This window comes from Dermacentor albipictus, chromosome 6 (assembly GCF_038994185.2).
Source record: "Dermacentor albipictus isolate Rhodes 1998 colony chromosome 6, USDA_Dalb.pri_finalv2, whole genome shotgun sequence".
NCBI classification, from domain to species: Eukaryota; Metazoa; Arthropoda; class Arachnida; order Ixodida; family Ixodidae; genus Dermacentor; species Dermacentor albipictus.
The window spans coordinates 109,216,682-109,239,786 of NC_091826.1; the positions used below are offsets into that span (position 1 = coordinate 109,216,682).

Sequence of the window (23,105 nt, forward strand, 5' to 3'; positions counted from 1 at the left end):
GAAGAGAGAATAGTCTAGAGGTATTCGAAATCCCAAAGTTAACGCCGGAAGAAGTAAAGAAAGCCTTGGGAGATATGCAAAGGGGGAAGGCAGCTGGGCAGGATCAGGTAACAGCAGATTTGTTGAAGGATGGTGGACAGATTGTTCTAGAGAAACTGGCCACCCTGTATACGCAATGCCTCATGACCTCGAGCGTACCGGAATCTTGGAAGAACGCTAACATAATCCTAATTCATAAGAAAGGGGATGCCAAAGACTTGAAAAATTATAGACCGATCAGCTTATACTGTCCGTTGCCTACAAACTATTTACTAAGGTAATCGCAAATAGAATCAGGAACACCTTAGACTTCTGTAAAGCAACGGACCAGGCAGGATTCCGTAAAGGCTACTCAACAATAGATCATATTCACACTATCAATCAGGTGATAGAGAAATGTGCGGAATATAACCAACCCTTATATATAGCTTTCATTGATTACGAGAAAGCGTTTAATTCTGTCGAAACTTCAGCAGTCGTGGAGGCATTACGGAATCAGGGTGTAGACGAGCCGTATGTAAAAATACTGAAAGATATCTATAGCGGCTCCACAGCCACCGTAGTCCTCCATAAAGCAAGCAACAAAATCCCAATAAAGAAAGGCGTCAGGCAGGGAGATACGATATCTCCAATGCTATTCACAGCGTGTTTACAGGTGGTATTCAGAGACCTGGATTAGGAAGAATTGGGGATAAAGGTTAATGGAGAATACCTTAGTAACTTGCGATTCGCTGATGATATTGCCTTGCTTTGTAACTCAGGGGACCAATTGCAATGCATGCTCACTGACCTGGATAGGCAAAGCAGAAGAGTGGGTCCAAAAATTAATCTGCAGAAAACTAAAGTAATGCTTAACAGTCTCGGAAGAGAACAGCAATTTACAATAGGCAGCGAGGCACTGGAAGTCGTAAGGGAATACATCTACTTAGGGCAGGTCGTGACGGCGGATCCGGATCATGAGACGGAAATAATCAGAAGAATAAGAATGGGCTAGGGTGCGTTTGGCAGGCATTCTCAGATCATGAACAGCAGGTTGCCATTATCCCTCAAGAGAAAAATATATTATAGCTGTGTCTTACCAGTACTCACCTACGGGGCAGAAACCTGGAGGCTTACGAAAAGTGTTCTACTCAAATTGAGGACGACGCAACGAACTATGGAAAGAAGAATGATAGGTGTAACGTTAAGGGATAAGAAAAGAGCAGATTGGGTGAGGGAACAAACGCGAGTTAATGACATCTTAGTTGAAATCAAGAAAAAGAAATGGGCATGGGCAATGAGGAGGGAAGATAACCGATGGTCATTAAGGGTTACGGACTGGATTCCAAGGGAAGGGAAGCGTAGCAGGGGGCTGCAGAAAGTTAGGTGGGCGGAGGAGATTAAGAAATTTGCAGGCACGGCATGGCCACAATTAGTACATGACCGGGATTGTTGGGGAAGTATGGGAGAGGCCTTTGCCCTGCAGTGGGCGTAACCAGGCTGATGATGATGATGATGACTTCTTTCTGGCTGCTGCCATATAGTCCAAAAAGCATATTTCACAAAAAAATATGGGCCGTACAGCGTATGTAAGTTCGCCAGACAGATTCGTCATGCATATTCCTCAAGCAACAAACACCAGTAAACTCAAGTGAGTTGAACGTGTGGCATGGAAAATAGAATATATATTTGTACATTTCTTTTCGTATTCTGCAAACAGCTGTAAGCCTCAACTAGCTTTACTTCAAATTATCGCAACCTAAAATAAACACGTGAAGAACCCCCTAATTTCGAGAAGCAGTTAAAGGGACACTAAAGCGAAACAATAAATCAGTTGAGGCTAATAAAGCATTGTTTGAGAAGCCTGCAGGCAGTCGTTTCAAAATAACAGTTTGATTATTAGATGATAAAATGAAGGTCGAAGTATCATTCTTTGAATTTCGCGCCGAAACCCCGACGCCGGTACGTCAATGTGACATCAAGGATTCCAAAGTATATGTGTTCGCATTTGGGCCACGTCGGCTGAGCAAAGGTTCCCGAAACTTGCCATGTTTAATATTTGGCTTCTTTAGAACACAATGTAGTCAATCTGTACCGGTGTAAATTAAGTAGGCCCTAAAAGATGCCATCAAAATCCATGATGTCACAGCGACCAGGTGCGGGAACTTGAAGGAGGCGTCGCCACCCGTCTTTCGTTCTTGCGCTTTTCTGGTTAACGAAGCGTCTCATCGTGGTAAGAATGGGGTTTTTGTTGTCATAGAAAGGTAATTTGCTGATGCAGAAGAAATCATTCTTATCTTTAGTATCCCTTTAAAGAAGCAAGTGATGCTGGTAGAATCTCAATTGCAGTGTTAGTTAAGTCCTCGTGTTACTCTGGAGCGTTTCTGTGAAGAAATGAAAAATTTAGATAATATACCATGAACTACTCGTCGTGAGCAAACCTGTTTTAGCAGATGAAAATCAAGGTAACTGTTATACACGTCATATATTGCCAGCGTTAATGACATACCCCGGCAGGTATGGTATCAACTGGATTCTTATATGCTGTGCGTTTGCGGTTGTCGTTCCGCGCATGAAAAACCCGAAATGGGCTGGTCTGCGCTCCTTCGGATGGCACTGTGGCGTTGCCTTTGAGAACTGTATTGTCGTCTAAGAAATAAGCTCCTTGAATAAATTTTCGTGAACGAAGACAGCGCAAAAATATATTTGAGACGAGCGCCGCAAGTATAAAAAATAGATGGAGCGAAGAAACGAAAACACTGCAAAGTCGCCCGGACACCGCCCCAAATGCAGTGTACCCTCTGCAGCAGACGACAGGCGTGGGTCCGTGCGCTGACGTCACGCGAGCGACGCTCGCGGCGCCCCTGTAGTTTGTTCTCGGGGTTAAGAACCGTAGTTTCATACAATAATTTATTATGTGAAACTCTATGTCGTGCGTGGTCCATGTGCTTTGCTTGCCAACTGCTGTTCTATTTAAGTTGTATATGCTTGTATCCGACATATTTTGTGCTGGAGTTTCTACGAGACGCAGTACGCAGTGCTTCTAAATTTGGCGCACTACAGTAAAGAGTCCAGGTACATTGTATATAAAAAAAAAATACTTCAAAGATTTGTTGATTGTTGTCGTTTTTGTTTTACTTCTTCACGTGAGTAATTCGCTCGCTCGAGTGGTCCGCGGGGAACGTGTGTCCTAACAACGCCTCCTCTAGAAAGATGCCTGCGGCGTCGCTCGCTTACCCATTGTAGCCGTCGCGCCTTGAGTTGCGGCCGGTTGTCAAGAGATGGCGCTACCTACAGCCCTATCTCCTCCAAGGGGGCTGGGGCGGTGTGGTGTCGCGGCGCGCGGCGGTAGCGGCGGCGGCTGCTTGGAAAGCGCGGCGACACAGGGAGACATCGCAACACATCTGTTCACTTGTACTTGAATAAACTGGTTGTGCTCTGGCTACTTTCGACGAAATTGTAGTTTCTTGCAGTTATGGCAATTGGTTCACTAAGTCTAAGTAGCGTTCACGAGTAACGTAACAAGAAGCCCGAAGCAGTTTGTTTTACACGTACACGCTCTCATCCTTGCATGTCACTTCGCGCAGCATTACTAGTAGCGCGTAATTCTGCTGAAAATTGTGGTGTACTCAAAGCAGGTTCAACGACAACATGAAAGCTATTCACTTGAACTTGGTGTGTGCGTAATGAAGGGTCCATCTTCTTTCTGGGGTTTTACGTGCCAAAACCAGTTCTGATTATGAGGCATGCCGTAGCTAGTGGAGGGCTCCGGATTAGTTTTGACCACCTGGGGTTCTTTAACGTGCACTACAACGCAAGCACACGTGCCTTTTTACATATAGTCTCCATTGAAATGAGGCCGCCGCGGTCACATTCCCTTAATTACAGTTTAAGCACCTTGCGGGACAGAGGTTTGCGGTCAAGGAACTTAACAACCGCATTCCTGTCGCTAGCGCTGACGGCATAGTTGGTGAACAGCGGCTTCATAAACTTCTTAGTGATGAGCTGCAGGAGAACCTTGCGATGGTCGCTGTCTGTGTTGCCACAGCTGAGAACATTAAGTTCCATGAGCGCTGCGACACTTCTCTCAACGCAAACCTCCAAGGGCTTTGTGAAATGTTTTCTGTGGGGAAGCACGTGGTCTACAAGCTTCCGAAGACCAATCAACAGTTTTGCGAGTTCTTGGCTCGGGTAGAAGAGCCCGCCCCGATCTTGGTGGGCAATGAGGCCAAGGAGAGGTGTGTTGCCTTTCTGACTCTGCAATAGGGCGATGCAGTTCGAGCAGTCAATGGTTTCACTTGCAGCTCTCACTATGAAGCCTCCAACCATGGCGACGCTGGCTTCGTCCGGACCTGTTATGCATGGTGTCAACGTTGTGAGGTGGTTCTTTAAGTCGTTCACTGCCTGGTCGAGAAACTTGTTACCGGTGGCAGGCATGGTGGGGCTGTGTTGAATGGGAAGCAGCTGCCTTGCGACGAATGATGTCGAGCTCTGAACGTTGCTCTGGTCGGAGGCAGCAACGATGCCTGTCTTTAGCATTTTTTCCAGCCCGCATATCGCGCTCTTCACGTCAAGTATATCATTGCTACCGCAACTTCGGCGCAGAAAGCCAAACATGGACTCTATCGGGTCACTCGACATTTTGCGTGTGAGCACAAACCGGAACTTCTTCACAGTCAGCAAGTGACGAATGCACTGCACATTTGACGTGGTCGCAAAGACAAGAGCGTGGTATGTTTCCTTGCTTAAAAAGCTGCCAGCTGCACTTTCCTTCCTGAGGTCTTCGATGTAAGCAAGAAAAACAATCTCGAGCCACTCTAATCTAGGATCATCAGCATCCGTAAACTGGCGGGCGTCGGCGTTGTTGCAATGGATGTGTTGTTGGCAGTTGCTGATGTCCATTAATGTAAACCACCTCTGTATCATTTGCATGAATTCAATTGTGGGTCCTGCTGAAGCGAAGTCCAGATCACATGTGTGGCCGGCCTGATCTTTGAGGTAGCAAAGTGCGGCAGTTACGGGAACTGAAAACAACTGAACCGCTGACCTGACGTTCATTTTTTCGATGTTTGTTGGATACAGGTGTTTTCTGGTCAGGAACCTTACTGGCCTCACTGTCGAGTTTTTCTGCATTTTATACAGACTTTTCACATACCTTGATGTGATCTGCTTTTCTTTACCGAATTCCTTCGCCAGAAACTGTGACCTCACATTTTTGATGATATGGCTTTGGTCGAAAGAAAGAAAAATCTCCTTAGAGGGATCGGCAGGGTGCGAAGCCTGTATGCTCGCCTTGCCTCCGCACAGAATATCCATCGCTGCCACATTCACCTTGTGGTTGTCGGTCACCAGCCGGACGATGTCGAACCCTATATCGGTCGTCTTCTTGAGCACGTGGCGTACAACTACTGCCAGCTGTTCTCCCGTGCAGCCTTTGGTAAAAAAATACCCTACAGGTATCTTAAACCTCGCATGCAGACCGCACAGTAAAAAGCACAAAAGAGAGTTGGCTAGGACTTCGTCTTCTGAGCTGGGAACAATATCTTGGAGTTCAGGGCCCATGTCAACATCACCTACAAATGCATCTCTTTGCTTGTTGTAAATCAGCTTCTCCCGAATCCTCATCTCGTCTACCACGAGACCGCACACCTTGGACTGAGGTGTTTGCAGATTTTGAAGTTCTGCTTCCAGGCGGCAACGTACCAGGTCGTTAAACCCGACTTCTCCGGCGACTGTTCCAATATATTTCTGTAGAGTGCTTCGACATGGTAGTCGGAGAACCCAGTCGAAAAAAACAATTGAAACCATTTGGAAATATCAATGGGTCCAACTGGAAACGGCAATTTCCAATTGGACCAAGTGTTTTCTCCAGCAGGACCATTTGGATCAGTTAGAACGGCCAATTGGTTCATATGGAAACCCTCCCTTCCAATTGGGCCAGATGGAGTCTCCAGCAGGACCATTTGGGTAAATCCGAATTGCCACATGGTCCAATTGGAGTTATCAAAACCATTTGGATAAAATTTAAGTGAGAAAATGTTAATGTCTCTTGTGTACAAAATTTGCAGATTTCTCTTTTCCTTTTGAGATTTGGACGCGAGATTCGAGATTGGATTCGTGAGATTGGAAGACACTATTTGTCATTTGGAGGGCAAGTAAATGGGGAACAACCGTAAAAAAAAAGTGGTCGCGATGTATTGATCATGTTAAACAGTAAAAAAAAAAAACTTGCACTTTTTTATGTGTTTCTTAAACACACGACTCAAACAACTTTTAGGCATAATGCAATTTGTAATTTAGCAATATTGTTTAAATATTAAATTTCACATCTATGAAATAATTCTTCCTTGGAATTAAATTTTGTCTCAGCGTCATTTTTTCCTTGGCGACCGAACGGGGCAGCATAATCGACATCAACATTAGCAACATGTGCTCGTGTGTGCAACAACCAACAACCATGGCAGCAACAAAAAAAGTCGTCGACAGTCGTGCATGCGTGCTGCACTGCATTCTGCGCTTTGTCCTGATCGCCCTGCGTGCTTCGTGCGGCACGAAATCGACAAACATTTGGCAATTGTGCCAGTGACAGACATAAAGAACTTCAAGCCTGACGACGACTTTTCGGCGGGTTTTTATATGGTGAAGTGGACAAATGCGGCCGGCACGTGTGCCCACTACCTTGCCAGAATTTTGCAGATCGGAGGTAAGTTGCCGCGTTTCCAAAGCTCTTGTAATTAATTTGCATTACTGCACTGCACAAGTGCACGGGTCACGCACACTCGCTTGAGTTAAATGATTGCACAGATATATGTATACGCTTTTGTGTAATGTAGCAAATATGCATGATGCACTGAACTAATTTCGACAAAAATGCTTCAAGTGTATTGCATGAGCGTTTCTTTAAAAGCAAGGTTTCCCCGAGAGCGTTGTGACAGCACTGGTGAAACGTATGAATCACTACGTGGGTGAGAACATTGCTGACATTGACAGAACAGCGAAAAATATATACTGATTAGAACAATTTTCTTGCATTTGCTGCTTGAACCTTAGCTACATAAACCGCAAATTGTTACTCTCTTCAACCTGGTTGGATTGCCGAATATTAAAATTGAGGTGCCTTTTTATCTAATATCAGCTTGCCTGTCGTGCCAGCTTTTGAGGGCAACAGGTTTTTCAGGATTCCATACACAATGCTGTCTTTCTTTTTTATCCATTTCTGCAGGTTGTGGCGCGACTAGACCGGAAAAGGACCATGAACAGTATCCCGCATTGCATTTTTCTTAGTAATAAAGCTTTAAATCCTACTTTTCACTTGTTGCCTCATTGTCACATGTAGTTATCATCTTAAGGAAGTAGTGGCTCCTTGATGTGAAGCAAGAAAAGCATGGGGAAGAGTATTAATGAAGAGATTCTCTTTCTGTGCTGTTCGTATTGTATTGCATCATATTAGATCACAATATATATGAACCAACTAGCCGAGCAACACGTAATAATGTGGTTCCTTATTGCTGTGCTAGGTTGCCAGATTCACACAGCGCAGGCAGGCGGTGCACAGTCGAAACCATTTGACCCGTCGAGCGGCTCCATTTGCACCATTTGGTTCCATGCCAATTGGCCCAATTGGTTCTATGCCAACTGCACATATGACCCAATTGGCAACAACCAATTGGTTTTATGCCAACTGCACCATTTGAGCCAAATGGTATACAACCAATTGGTTTAATGCCAACTGCACCATTTGAGCCAGATGGTATACAACCAATTGGCCCAATTGTTCCAAGTGGCCCAATTGGGTACTAATACACAAATGGGACCAATTGGAAACAAGTGGAAATTTTCCAATTGGGTCCAATTGTTTTTTTCAACTGGGAAGCCCCTCAGATCTGATGTGCTCGTAGGCCTTTGTCGACAGGTGTCGAATAACGATGCAATGTCTGATGGTGATTTCAGACCACTGTGGTTTCTTCGTCTTGTAATTCCTAACTTGGTCTCGAAGCAGCACTGCTTTCGCACTTCCGTCTTCTGCATCGGCCGCAACTTCTAAAAATGCACTCACTAAGCAGCTTTCCTTAAGCTTCTGCAGCTCTTGCTTGTACACGTCCACTGTTCTGCTTAGTCTATCAATTTTCACTCTCAGGGCGCGTTCTTTTTGTCGCCATCGCTTCCGCTGGACGGAAAAAGTTGAAGAATGCGGTGTTGGCGCTGTCTGTGTGGCGAATGACCGTTTAACAATGGCTTTGGTTTTTCGTTTCTTGTTCCTCAAAGCTGTGGCAACAATTGTGACCTGTTCGCTATTTTCTGCAGGCTCATGCGATGCGCCGATCGGTGCAATCGCGCCATGTTCAAAGCCGAGTGTGCTGCTTCTACCATCTGGGAATTGCCCGCTGGTTTGTCCAGCAGCACTTCGTGATGTCGCCAGCTCGGCAGGTTGTTCAGTTGAAGGTGCTCCCTTGCTTTCTGCGACCACATCTTCGTGTTGCTCGTCTCCACTCACTGACACGCAAGGCACACTTGGCGAAGGCTCGCGCTTGCGTTTTCCGGTTCCTCGATCTTCGGGTTTCGCCGGAGCGCCGCATTTCTCCGTGCGCGGCGTCCGGGCACTGAACACACTGGGCACTGCGCCTGGCTTTAGTAGACGTCGTCGTTTGCAGTCGTCTCGGAAATCAGATGGTTTGAAGTGCAGGCTGCACACAACAGTGTAATAAGATGTTGTGTTAGGTGCCGAAACCTCTCGCGCTATTGCAGTCATCCATCGCCTCCGCGTAGCGCTGTCGGATGGTAGCTCATGGAAGGACACTCCGGGCTCCTTTCGTCGTTCGCTTGAGGTGCAGCGTGGGACGCAGCAATAGCGCATCGCGCTTTACGTAACACACAGAACAAATAAAACTAGTGCTGAAGTGCGAAAAGAACGGAGCGATTGCAATTTGCAAGCAGCGAGCGGCGGCAGTCACGCAGATATACGTTATAAGTAGTTCTTCTGCTAGTAGATCTGCCAACACAATTTTAATAAAATAGTTAAACTTCATTAGATAAGTACTTATGAGAGACTCAAATCACTTTATTTGGGACTTTTTACTTTAAGCATTGTGCGCTTTTGTTTTCGTCTGCGTAAATTGTTGAAAACATGTGGAAGGCGTCGTCTGCCGTAGACACGTCGTCTGCTACGGCGCGCGCTCACAGCCGCGCCGGCCGCGCTTCCATGGGGTGATGTGCGCATGCGCGCATGTGTTGCAAGCGACCGCCGCAAGGATCGCTCGCTACCGCCTCACGCGGAACGGAGGAAGGAGGGAAAGGTAAGGGCAGCAGGTTTTCGGCGCACGCGGCAGGCATCTTTTTAAAGGAGGCGTTGGTCCTAAGCGCAGTGCGTTTCTGATTTCATCTACCATCGCGGACGCTGGCTCTGCGAGAATATCTGCGCGCTGTCCATGTGACAACACGGTCGCACAACGTCGGTTGACAGGTGGCCCAGGCGATTTTCGCTGCCCCGTCTTGTCTGGTGAGTAGTGGCTGGCGGAAGTAATGCCGTCACGATTTGTGGCATTGCCCAATGTAGCGCAATAGGGTTTGCCTGTTTTGTTTATCTGCAACCCGGCCAGCTCGTATCTCGATGGAATCCCGGTGTCGCTGCGTTCTGAACGTCTCCTGTCGTGAATCCTGGGCCTTGTTACTTTGCCCACGTTGCATGTGCGGTTCTGGGATTTTTGTTGTGGCCGGTGCAGCTGATTGCGCTATTGTTTCGCATTCAACTTGAAGTGGTGGCTAACTTCGTGCGAAACGTCACTTACTGCGAATTTTTGTCCCTTTACCTGGTGCATTTTCTCGAGCAAGACGGTGTTGACTTGCAGGAAAAACGGTGCTAAGAGGTCTTTTGTCTAGTGTGATAGTAGCCGTATTGCAAACATCAACGCTCGGCTGGTCGTGACCATGTTGTTCGGATTACCTTCAAGTGCTTGTTGACCATTGTCAAGGCCTCCTAAGGCGCGACATGCCTCCAAGTACTTGTATTAAAATATCGTTTGCCGTCTTGGCCGCAGCCGGTTCGTCTCCTTCGCTGTCAGTCAGCGGGTGTTATTCGGATGACGTAACGCGAATGCATCTTTTAGAACAACCTAGCGATGTCATCGCGAACGTATTGTTTTGCAGGCTGTTGACAACCGTCACATCTTGGTACCCGTTTCATTGTTTTTTTTTTTGGAATTGTTTTTTTCCTCTCCTGATGCTTCAAAACGACAAGCCCGCGTCGTCTTTCGTTTGTAAAGTCGTACAGGCAGTGATGTTCATTACTTCGTCTTAACAAATTGTATCAGCGGTTATTACATTCAAGTAGAAACAGTGTTCGCAAAGGTTAACACATTCAACTAAGCCTGAAGGCATCATTGTGTGTTATCAAAAGACACACAGCTTGCAAATTATAATTAAGAAATATGTGCGCCTTCTTAACCCAATTTAAAAAGGTAAAGCAAGAAATAGACTATTACAGGAATGCTTGTGTAGTCGTAAGCCACGAATCTATTTGTTGAGTTGCCATTAATTTAATTTACTGCACTGCCGGTAATCTTGATAAACAGTGCATACATAGTCTGTGCGAACATTACTTCAAGTCCGTTGTGCGAGGGCATCCCCCAATTCCAGGCACCTGGGCATACTGTGGTGTGCCAGGCTTTTGCATTCTTGTTGATCCAAAGTTCATGTCCACGTTGCAATCATTCCAATGAGCACAGTTTTGGCTGCTGCATGAGAAATAACATTGCCGAGAAGCCAAACTACACAGAACCAGGCATAGCTTAGCACTGTTCACCAAAAGTCGTAACAGTGCAGTGAAGAAAACACAAGAGTGCCATAGGAAAAATGTCCGTGCCCATTGCTAGTGCAGATTAGATTGGAATTATGTCCAGAACGTGTACCACTTCATTCTTGATTTAAAGGGCCTAGACCGCTCTGAGCATGAAGGCGATAGTGTGGTTTCTCTCTTATCTTCCCTGCCCTGCTTATGTGTACTCTCTTTCTGGTGGTGTGCTTCTTTAATAGACAAGTGGAGTCTATGCCAGTAATGAACATCACATTGGTGCTCTTTTCTAGTTCGAAAACACCCTCAATAGCTTAAAAGGACTCAGTTGTTTGGCTATGCTTTCAAGAAGAAATTAATGCCTATGTCATGTGACTGCTGTTTCCGTAATTGCTTTGTATAAGGTAGCAGACATTATTTTCGGCACTTTTGTACTTGTGTTCTGTGCATTTCTAGTTTTGACATTCCGAAACGTCGAACCTGTTATTGCACATTTTGGGCCTTCTGGCCTGCCGTATTCAATAAATGGATGAAATGCAGACATGTGAGGGGCATGGCTCGAAGGTCTGATATCCCTCGTAAATGGACTAATTGACGACTTTTACCCTGATGACGTGACATGTGTGTGACCCTGCTTGTATTATGGGTGAAGAAAAGACCGAAGAAGCCAGGAGGGAAGCACCATTGTTTTTCGTACTGTCAGAGGGTCCTTTAAGCAGTGCCTGAATTAGCACATGGTAAAGATGGTAAATCAAAACTAATTTGGTCTGATTCAAGTCCAGCTGCTGCAGTGATATTTATTCCACAAACACCTTAAGCATGGAAGATTGCTGCGTGCTTACGATGTTAAAGCTGTTTGTGTTTAATACTACAAGATATTTGCTTCACGGACTGAGATCACCTCTCAACTAATAAACAAAAACTTGCATAAAGGAGCAGAAACACGATTTAAATCTGGTTATGTTTTACTTAAAACAATAATTGCTTGCGCATGGTGATCTGCGAGCATAGAAGCTCGGAGAAGAATGAGGCAAGAAAATTTTCACTGCCAGATGTAAAGGACTGTGCTCCACCTTGCTCAGGACGGTAACAAGACCTGACAGCAAGCACTTTGCTGCAGTGTTTGTCATAATTGCAAGTTTCCAGCGACTTGTCCTTTTTTTTTATGCAAAGTGATGCAGCTTGAAGACAGGATGAAGTAATTAATCGTATTCATGCGTATTGAGGTTGGAAGCATCTTGGTGTTGAAGTCATGTCCACACCAATGCACGCTTAGTTTGAATTCCTGCTGTTGCACAGTTCAATTTTGTTTTATGGTGAGCCCATGTTGGCTCTATAAGCCCATCCACCTGAAAGGCGAAATTCGGGTCTTCTACCTAGTTCAACCTCAACTTTATTTTGCACCTTTCCATATATGGAAAGCTTGGAACGTGGCAGGAAAGCCAACAACTATGTTGGCTTGAAGGGCATTAGGCCTCCAATGACATGCATTGGCAACAGCTGCTGCGAAGAACATAACAGTGAGAGCAAGCGCTAAAAGCATGGATAGAGTGTAACATGTTGTGAAAAGATAAAAGCAATCAGACAGCAATAATGAAAATATAGAAAATAGCACGTCAACAAACAAAATGTACATAATGGTAAAGAAGAGTATAGGGACATGGTGTTGTCAGGCGACAGGCTAATGTACATTTTGCACAAAAAAACGAAGTAACAGTAATGGTAGCATTACGTCATCACTGCTCACGGGGAATCAAAATGAATACAACAAAACAAAAGGTGTGTGTTATTAGGTCTTGACCGTGTGCACTACACGATGCTGGCACTCCTATCCCAAGCATCGGTAGGGGCACTTCTTAAATTTTTCAGTAAAATATGGGAGTCTGGGGTAATGCCCACAGATTGGAAAAAAGCGGTAGTAGTTTCTTTTCTAAAACCTGGTAAACCCGCTACATCCCCTAGAAAGCTATAGACCCATTGCACTAACACGTTGTCTAGCCAAATCTTATGAGAGCATTATAAACATAAGACTCACATTCATCCTAGAAACAAAAAACCTAATAGACAAACACCAGTGCGGATACAAAAAGGGCTGCTCCACCACTGACCATCTCGTGCGACTAGAGCATGAAATACGTGATGCGTTTCTTCACAAGCAATACTGCCTTGCTGTTTTCTTTGATTTTGAAAAGGCGTATGATACCACATGGCGATATGGAATTCTGAGAGACCTGGCTGACATGGGAATTCGCGGAAGGATGCTAAATTCTCTATGCGATTTCATGTCAAATCGAACATTTCAAGTACGTCTTGGCACAATACTCTCGACTACATTCACACAAGAAAATGGCGTTCCACAAGGTTGCATTCTTAGCATGACGCTCGTCATAGTCAAAATGAACTCTGTAAATAAAGTCATCCCACCATCAGTTATGCACTCAATATATGTCGACGATTTGCAGAGAGCTTGCCGCGCCTCAAACCTACCCACCTGCGAACGACAACTACAAATAACAATAAATAATCTTACACAATGGGCTGATAAAAATGGTTTCCGGTTCTCAACACACAAAACTGTTACAGTTCTCTTTTCGCAGAAGCGAGGGTTATACCCCTGTCAAGCGGGCAAGTTAAGTGCACTTACGGGGAGTGCACTTCGGGACTGAGTCACACTTTAGGCAACGCGCTTCTTAACGGGAAAACAGAGTGCACTCGCAGTAAAAAAAGAAAAACGGCGACATGCTAAGAGCGCATTTTTAAAGATGTAAATTAGTAAATTAACAAGAGAAAGCTGCTAAAAAGCGATTGTTTTAAGTAGAATTAATATAAAAACAAACTTCATCTATTTGTCTCAACAAAGAACGAAGATGCTTTTATAATAAGTGTGTTGCAAGTCAATGCTGGCCAAGACGAATGCCTAGTCAATCCAAAACAGCATCGCGGCGTGCGGCGAGGTGGCAGGTGATCCTGCTCATGATCCTGCTAGAACAGAATATGAGTGAGTATATATGAGCAAAGATGGTGAGTTCGATATTTAGCTACACTGCAAAATGCCACGCACACGGCTCAAAGCACGACCGGCGTGGTCAGCACGCTTTCACACCAAAATAAACACGAACTGAATGAACATGGCGGCGCCGCAGTGCCGCATCATTCTGGCGCCGTTAGTTGCGTACATGATAAAATCGTATCTTTATTGTGCTGTTTCGCTTCTCGCTGAACACAAATTTTATTGTTAAAAGCTGCTCAATAACTGAAATGAACTTTTGTGTCCTTTTTCTATGCATTACATTTTGCGTCGTTGAAAGCGTTGGTGGCGAGGCCAGGCACTCCTTCAAACCGTTGGCGGCGAGGCTACACACTCGGCCAGCAAAGTGCGTTTCGTGAATGTACTCCGACTTGAGTGCACTCACCTGGGAGCACACTCCGCTGCGACGTTAAGATTTGGGAAAGTGCACTTAAAAACCGAGTGCACTCGCCGTACGTGCACTTAAAGGGACCCTGAAACGATTTTGGCGATTTTCTACAAACGTACTGAGTCGTTAGAGTAGGTTCTTCTGATCATTAATTGATGCATCTAAGTGCTCTGCGTAAAGCGTGTAATTTATTATAAGGTTTTAAAAATACACATCGCTGCCGATGGCAGCGCACTGCTCGGCGGAATTTTAAGCCGCCCCTACCCATATGGTGCAAATAACCCATATTACGTCACATGGGCGAGCTATATGATTGGCTGACCAGGGCGCGTGGTCGATAATTTTTCCAACTTTATGGTGAACAAATGATGCTCGTAATAGTTGGAATGTTAGTTACTTTGTTTTTGTAAAAAGAAAATAACTTAAAGAGAATACACAAGAATAGTTTTTTAGTACACTTCAGCACTTCCGGCACACAGCAAGTGCCGTCTGCTTGTGTTACAACGTACTCCATTTTGACGAGAGCTCCGCGGTCAGAGTAGGTTTCAGTCTTTTCGCGAGCACTATGATTCGACTTTGTTGCCTTGTGGACTGCAAACCTAGCGACCTGCAAACCGCGAGTCCAGTATTAGGGCAAACGCAAGCGCAACTTTCTGCCACATTGAAAAAAGCTAGAAAAACATGGTACGAAAGGAAAATTTTGGAATGCGATAAAAACGTAAAAAAGAAATGGGAAATTGTTAACTCCTTCTCAAACAGGGCAAATAATCGCGAAGCTATAACAGAAATTGCATATCAGGGTATGGTATACAAGACCGCCAAAGAAATAGCTGATGCGTTTGCTGATTTCTTCTTTAGCAGCGAGCTACAGCCACCTGCGCATGACAATCCCGTGCCCCAGCGCCTGCCACATTCTTTCTTTTTATTTCCAACTACATCTCAGGAAGTTCTAAACATTATAAACAACATGAAAATAACCGGCGCCGGCATCGATAAATTACATCCTTCCCATATAAAATTAATTGCACCCCTAATAAGTGATGTCCTTGCAGACATAATCAACGTCATGTTTAAATCAGGCAGTTTCCCACAACAGCTAAAACAAGGCAAGATCACCCCAATTTTTAAGAAAGGTGACCGCTCTTTAATTTCCAATTATCGCCCCATCTGTGTATTACCATTCTTTAGTAAGGTAATCGAAAAGCTAATAGAAAAACGTTTAACTAATTACCTTACAAAATTTAACATTCTCTCACCATTCCAATACGGCTTTCGCTCGGGTTACTCGACCGAACTGGCTCTCATTGCTCTAACCGATCAACTAAAACTAGCTATTGATGAAGGGAATTATGCAGCGTCAGTGTTTGTAGATTTAAGCAAAGCGTTTGAGAAAATAAATCACCGCATCTTATTTCGTAAGCTTGAATCATTGGGAATCACCGGCCCAGCGCTCTTGTTACTACAAGATTACCTAACAGACAGAATGCAAGTAGTAACCATTTCAGCCGTTCATTCTAAAACCATGTTCACTAATATTGGTGTGCCCCAGGGTTCCATATTGGGTCCGCTTTTGTTTTTATTATACGTGAATGATCTGCCTAACTGCCTGTCCTTTTCGAAATGTATACTTTATGCAGATGATACTACTATTATTAATTCCAATAAATGTATTACAACCTTAGTATCTAACCTTAATAGCGACTTACACAGCCTGATGGAGTGGTGCCAAACTAACCAGCTACAGATAAACCCGTCTAAAACAAAATTTGTTGTATTCACTTCCCACCAACGAACACTTCACTCCATTCCTCCTATCTTATTAGGCGGAAGTCCTATCACTGCAAGTTTTTCATGCAATTATCTTGGTATAGAAGTAGACAAACATCTTAAATTTACTGAACACATAACCAAACTAAAACAGAAGATTGCCTACGGGATTAGGGTACTTCTAAAAGCACGAAACATATTTGACCATCAAATATTACTATCATTATACTTTTCATTTATTCATTCCCACATCATTTACTGCGTTACTTGCTGGGGAAACACTTACGTAACCCATTTAAACTCATTGCAAATTCTACAGAATCAGGCTATTAGGATAATTACGTTTAGCCCATATAATAACAACGCCTCATATCTTTTACGAACTAATCACATTCTTACAGTCACACAACTCGTTAAATATAATCTAGGTACCTTTTTGTTCCGCCAAATCAATTACACACGACGCGGTAGCTTGTTACCACAGTCTTCTCTATTAAATACTAATATTACCAGGTTTGCAATAAATAGGAACTTCATTTTACCTAAAATTCATACTAATTATGGCAAACAGAGCGTCCATTTTTCATCTATCGCATTTTGGAACAAACTACCAATTTACATAAAAACACTTAAAATCCACGAATTCAAGAAACAACTAAAAGATTACATTATGTCGAATACTGATGCCTAGTCCATACTCATAACATTTCTTTCAGGGTCCCTTCATTTCATTTTCATTGCCATACCGTTAGGTTTCTGTTCTTGTATCACATATACATTAGAGTTAACAAATTCTACTATGTTCGTCACGTCATCTACGCAGTTACTTCATCAGTTGTGAACGAGATTGTGTTACAGAGATTTTTTTCATGACATTTATGCATATGTAATTCTTCAATCATGGTATTCATACTAAAACCTGTAATTTTTTAACAATGTGTTGAAAACTGCTGTGCTTTAGTTTTATTACGTTTACTTTGTAAAGGAGGTCCCATTGCAGTCTTTGACTCCGGGACCTCCTCCTGAATATTAACAACTTGTAATCATTCTAATGATCTCAATAAAAACCGATTCTGATTCTGATTCTGAAGGGGACAGGGTCTGGCCGCTTGACTGTGCCGGGATGAGCCACGAGATGAGCAGAAGGGCAAATGTGAACGGTCTGCACGGTGCAGCCACCTGGTGGCACAGAGCTCAACCATACACAGTAGCAGCCACGAAGTGTATTCTTTGCTGCTGGTGTGTGTTTTTCGCAGGAGTGTAATCATCAACACGTTGATTTATAAATGTTTAAAATGCTTTACACTTGGTTAGAGCAATATTAGCGCTTTGTTTGACTGGTTAAGCGCTGCGCCAGCAAGTGTCTGGACCGTGCAGACTGATCAGGCTGCTCACGTACGTCTACGCTAAAGTTCCTTCATCAGCTTGAGTTCATGCCTCCAGTCATTTGCCGAAATGACCAGCTTGCCTGTTTTTAGTGGAGTACCGGACACGTTCGGCGCTACGACAGAATGCTCGCAACGCACGCTGCTTCGATAGCTCTCGGTCGACGGCCAAGCGGCTTGCGGAGAGGTCTCGCGCGGGAGGGGGCGTGCTTCTAAACAACCGGAAGTGAGCGATGTGACGTTGCATCGTGACGCTGAACCAGTGAAGGCGGAGCTTAGCGCCGCTCGCTCGGCGAGCGAGTTGAGGAGGAAAAGCATAGCTAGGGAGGAGGGTAACTTCTAATCGCTTGCAGCTCCATTAATACGTAACGCTTCACTTAAATTGTGGTGCGAATGTTCTACTTAAGCTGTACGCTATGCGCCTACAAAATTTGTCCGAACCGTTTCAGGGGCCCTTTAACTTGCCCGCTTGGCAGGGGTATTACATTGCACTCCAGGTCTCACTTTACATGTTACAACGCTGCCCGTCAAAGAACACTATAAATTTCTAGGCGTAACGTTTGACACTAAACTGAACTTCCTGTCCCACATTAACGCAACTAAAATTAAAGCAAATAAAGCGCTAAATATCCTTAAGTAAGGTTTTATCACGTAAGCACTGGGGATCTGACCGAACATGTCTATTACGTATATACCGGTCCCTTGTACGTAGCATCCTCGACTACGGTAGTGTAGTTTATGGAGCAGCTAGGCAGTCCTACATTAAGCGACTTGATCCGGTTCACAATCTTGGCCTACGACTGGCGAGCGGTGCCTACAGGACATCGCCTGTACAAAGTTTATACGTTGACGCTAATGAGCCTTCATTACAGCACCGCAGAGCACAACTTACACTTTGCTATGTACTAAGAATTCGGTCATCACCACAACATATATGCTACAACATCGTAACACAGTGCCAATCACGAATACACTACACAAATAAACCAAACATGATTCGGCCACTCATCTTAAGACACGAACAATACTGTCAGACCTATGATGTTCCTCCCGAAGCCCTGCAGGTTGCCGAAAGGCCAGCAAGATTGCCCCCGTGGTGCAATTTTACACAGCTGTGTGACTGGACGTTAACACATATAAAGAAAAAAGACATTCCACAAGAGCATATAATACAAGAGTTCCGAGCTATCCAAGAAAAATACAAAAATTACACAGAATTTTACACTGACGGCTCTAAAACACAAGAATACCTAGGTGTCGGGATCATAACAAAAAATTGGGAAAATAGCATTCGCATAAATAATTTTTCTTCAGTCTTTACCGCCGAAGTTTATGCGATATGGATGGCAGTTAAGAAAATTACTTCCGACAAGCAGAAGAATGCTATCATTTATACTGACTCGTTAAGTGCCCTAAGAGCCCGTAACCTAAACTCCGCGTCTGAACCCCTGCTTGGCGATATCTTAAACATAGTATTTAACAAGAAATACGAAGGAACCATATGATTCTGCTGGGTCCCAAGCCATGTTGAGATAGCAGGGAATGAAGCTGCAGATAGAAGCGCATCCATGGCAGCGCACAAAAGCATCACACACATAACACTTCCATACAAATACAGCATCAGAGCGGTTCGTAAGGCCCTTGCATCAAAATGGAAGCAAGACTGGAACTCATACGTAAATAACAAGTTACATATAACTAAACCCCTGCTTCGCGAGTAGAAATCATGCACTCACCAAGAACGGTTCTATGAGGTAATGTTATGTCGACTTCGAATTGGACACACGCATCTAACACACAACTTTTTACTTCGAAACGAAAGTCCACCAACATGCGAGAAATGTCACGAAACGCTCACAGTAACCCACATCATTATATCATGCCCACACACTGAAACACAGAGATAGAAACATTTCAAAAATCTGTATCACTTACATATTCCTCTGCACCCTGCCTTAATATTGGGCGATGACCCACTAGTGCCATTCACTAACCTGTTCCAGTTTTTAGGTGAACCCGATTATCTACATCGACTTTAAGGTAATACAGCTATAACTACCTTAACATTAGATCTTATACTGTTCTGTGACTGGCGCAGGATGGCCTTAGTCGCCTTTGCGCCATTAAACCCGAATTAACCAACTAACATTGACAAAATGCGATTGCTCCAAGTAGTTTTGATATTGTATACAGTGCACTTTTTCATCTTTGCCAGCAGGCAAAATAAATGTATCGGATGAATGCAGAATTTAAAAATGTTTGTGTACTGAGCATAGTCTTGGCATATTTTCTTGCGTATGTCGCTAAAGTGAGACAAATAAGTTGCTTAATTTCTGCTAAATTTTGCATCAATCTCTAAAACTTTCGCTAAACCAGTTGAGTGAACTTTAATTTACTTGGGCATATCGGAACACTATAACATTAGCCAATGTAGCGTTAATAACCTGCTGCAGTGTCCACATTTGTCTAGCACCTGTGCAGGTGTTGCAGTAAAATATTTACTGGCAAGGTGTATTGGGCTTTTAATTTACTAGTGTATCTGCACAACAATGGATGAAGCAAGCTGAAATTTCGTGTTTACCTTCATATTGTTACGGTGGGAAAAAAGGACAAGGTCGTCGACGATGAAGACGACGAAGTGGCAACAGCTTCTCGGGATTCTCAGCTGCTGTTTATATACGCCTTGTAAACATTCTGTAAATAGTTTTATGCCCATGACATTTTGCTGGACGTGTGGGTTACATGTATTCGCCACGGAGCTCCTCAGTGGTCATCTTACCCAGTGTGGGACAATGCTTCCAGTGGAAGTCCTCTTTCCCCACCTTAACAATATTGTAAGGTTACAAACCCAAAAAACAAAAAAAAAAAACATGTCAGTGACACATTTCTTAGCATGAAAATAAAGGTGCTTGAGTCGCATTATCCCTGCAGATTATGTAGTTCTCGCACTCTTGAAAAGAGGACAAAATACTTTGACACGCACTTAGTCTTATGTTGTTCATTATGTGATGGTAGTTGCATCATCTTTACCATATTTCTACACCTTATCCACCTAAAAGCTTTGTGTAGTATTGATTTGTCCAAAAGGGGTGAGAAACAAAAACGGTGCATTCAGATTTGTTTGGACGAGTCCTATCCCGCCATCATTTATGCCGTTCTTCAGTCAACCTGTCTGATTATGCACTTGCAGTGTTCTAAATCTCGCCATACACTTTTTGCAATTAGTTTTGGTAAATCTTTTTCTGCTGCTGTTAAGGTTGTTTACCAGTTGAATGTATTTAGTGAAACTGTTAAACCTGCAGCGCTTACATTCATTCGAACCAGTTTTGTAGACAAAAAAAGGAAAAAAATATGCACTTTGTGAGCACAATGTGAGGCCTGCCAGGACCACTGTGCTGTGAAGCGCAAGCACCACTTATGTGAAGAGAACCATTGTTTCATCACGGTCACAGAGCTAACTTGCTGTACACTCAATTTGGGCCACTTGCTTGTAGTTCTTGAATAATAAAGTGCATCCTGAAAACCATTTCCAAAGCAACTTTTCTAATTTAAAAGTATGTAATATGTCCCCAAGATCCCAATTTTCATGTCACTAAAAGGTCGCCGCTCGCGAAATGGGCCAAAAAGTAGCTAAATCCAACAACAAAGTTGCTAAAATGGCAGCACTCACTGTGCACTGGGTGCATGGTAAAGGAGGCCAAGTGATAAAAATTAACCCTTTCAGTGTCACCGATGTGCCGATACATTTCTGCACTTTTGTCATGTCATGTCGCTGACGTACCTGTACGTTTTCCTCTTTTCAGTCGGACGTGCACAGTAACATGGAGTTGGCACACTCCGAGGTAGTTTCGCCATCTGTAGAATATTTCTGGGAACATGTTTTCTCGTCGCACTGGGTTTGCTCAGTCTAGGTTTTTGTTAGTGGGCTGCGGTACAATCCCCTTCCTGGGTGTGGTTGCGTTGTGCATAGGGTGCCTTGATGTCCTCCTTGCCCGCCTCTCTGGGCAGAGTAGGGACAACCATGCCATCTGCTAAGGCATCTGCTGTTGTATATCCCACCTTGTTTAGTGTGCTGTAAGTACACAAATATGCCACTAGATTCTCATCCGTAGGCGTATTTTGTGCTGACAAATTTGCTTAATGAGGTAGCAGGGCATAATAATAGATCAGGAAAGCTCACTTTTTCATCATAGTTTCACTCAACCTATGTTATGACGTGATATTGGCCTATAAATGCGGCACATTTTGCATCGAGGTGTAATGCAGTAATTGTTCGTATAGAAAGTATGCAATGTGGATCGCTGTTCTCGCACCACACACGGCAGGTACCATAGTTGACTGATCTTCACTGGCGTGGCGTGGGCTCATTCCCTTTAGTGTAGTTGGATGTTGCACCTGCCCCAGGCAAAGCTGGCTTGCAAAATGTCATGCTTACTAGTGTCATCACGGAGCATTAAAACACAAATTTCGATTGTTGAAATAATAAAAGCAAGAACACATAATATAATGAAGGCAATTATGGTGTTTATGTCAGTGTTGGGGAATATACTTGAGCAGCTATTTTCATGCCAGCTTCGAATGCACCTGTAGTTTAAAACAGCAGATGCATTGAGCATACAGAGAAAGCGTTTGAAGAAATAAAATAACAGAAAATGCATAGCATGGTGAAAATTGCATTGACAAATTGAACCAACCTCATAACACAATCTGTAAAGTAAAATGAAAGGGCGTATGCTGTGGCTATGTACAGGGCACAACAGGGCAGTTTCAGAGCTCATGGTAGGCTCACTACTGCCCACGTCTTGCTTCCATTTAACCACTCTTGCCCCAATTTGATGAAAGTGTATGTGTAGCTGCACTCTTGCACAGCTTGAGACAACTATCTTCTCCACGGCTTCCTTTTGCGACTCGCACATTTCTAGATTAGACCACAACATCCTGTTCAGTTAAGGAGTTACGACCTGCATGGGCAATTTTATGGTGAGCATGCTATCCAGCCAAATATTAATGCCCTTGAATTACTCTTCACAAGATTTCAGGGGTCTTATGACTGCATTGCCAGCAGAGTGAAGGTTGTGGCCATAACAAACATATTGCCTCGGTGCTCTTCGATAAGCATGCTCGTTGCTACTGGATCCCAAGACTGTGGTCTTGCGCGGTTCACACGGGTGGACCACTTTCTCAATGCTTGACTTTCGACACTTGACATGCTTGACATTCGCGATTCACTGAAGTAATCTTTTCAGGTCTGTTGGAAAGTGAAGCCTTCTCCAACCATTTCTGGAGTGGTTCGTGCACAACAGCACAGAGCACCCAGCCATTGCTTGCTGAAAACTAGGCCAGTGACTATGCATAGTTAACACGTGCTGATTCCGTGGAAGGTGCGTTAGGCAGTGGTGGACAGTGGCTATGAAAACCAGTCATGGCGTCGACACTGAAGTCCAAGGGCTAGGTGATAAATACATGTACACCTGTGAGCAAGAGTATATGGACCACAGACTCAGTGGAAAAAGCTTTCTTCGTAACTGCACTACAGCATCCCGCGCGGCTCACTGCATAGCTTCAGGGCAAAAAACCCACAATGTCATTTTGCCAAGTTTAGTGTACAAAGTGAAAAAGGAGAGTCACCTTTTACTGTTACATTTATTACATGTATGCACTTTTTTGTTCTTTGTGTATATGCCTGAAAAAAAAAAAAAATGCTTGCTGATGGGTGTTGCTATGTCTGGTATC

The 23,105-nt window shown here is 44.0% G+C and overlaps 1 protein-coding gene and 1 long non-coding RNA gene across 4 annotated transcripts in view; both read left to right on the forward strand.

Annotated features, from left to right (window-relative positions):
- The first annotated feature begins 2,108 nt into the window (after positions 1 to 2,108).
- LOC135904974 (serine/threonine-protein kinase TBK1-like) overlaps positions 2,109 to 23,105 on the forward strand; it is a 151,334-nt gene continuing 130,337 nt past the window's right edge. For 2 of the 3 annotated variants that reach the window (XR_010565273.2, XM_065435966.2), the window contains exon 1: positions 9,330 to 9,514. The gene's annotated coding sequence lies outside the window, so the exon portion shown is untranslated. Of the gene's footprint in view, positions 2,252 to 9,329; positions 9,515 to 23,105 lie in introns of those variants that run through there. The other variant, XM_065435967.1, reaches the window with a different exon arrangement.
- On the forward strand, positions 6,612 to 7,327 carry LOC135905024 (uncharacterized). Its single transcript, XR_010565295.2, has 2 exons — positions 6,612 to 6,721; positions 7,241 to 7,327. It is a non-coding gene; the product is annotated as an uncharacterized lncRNA (long non-coding RNA).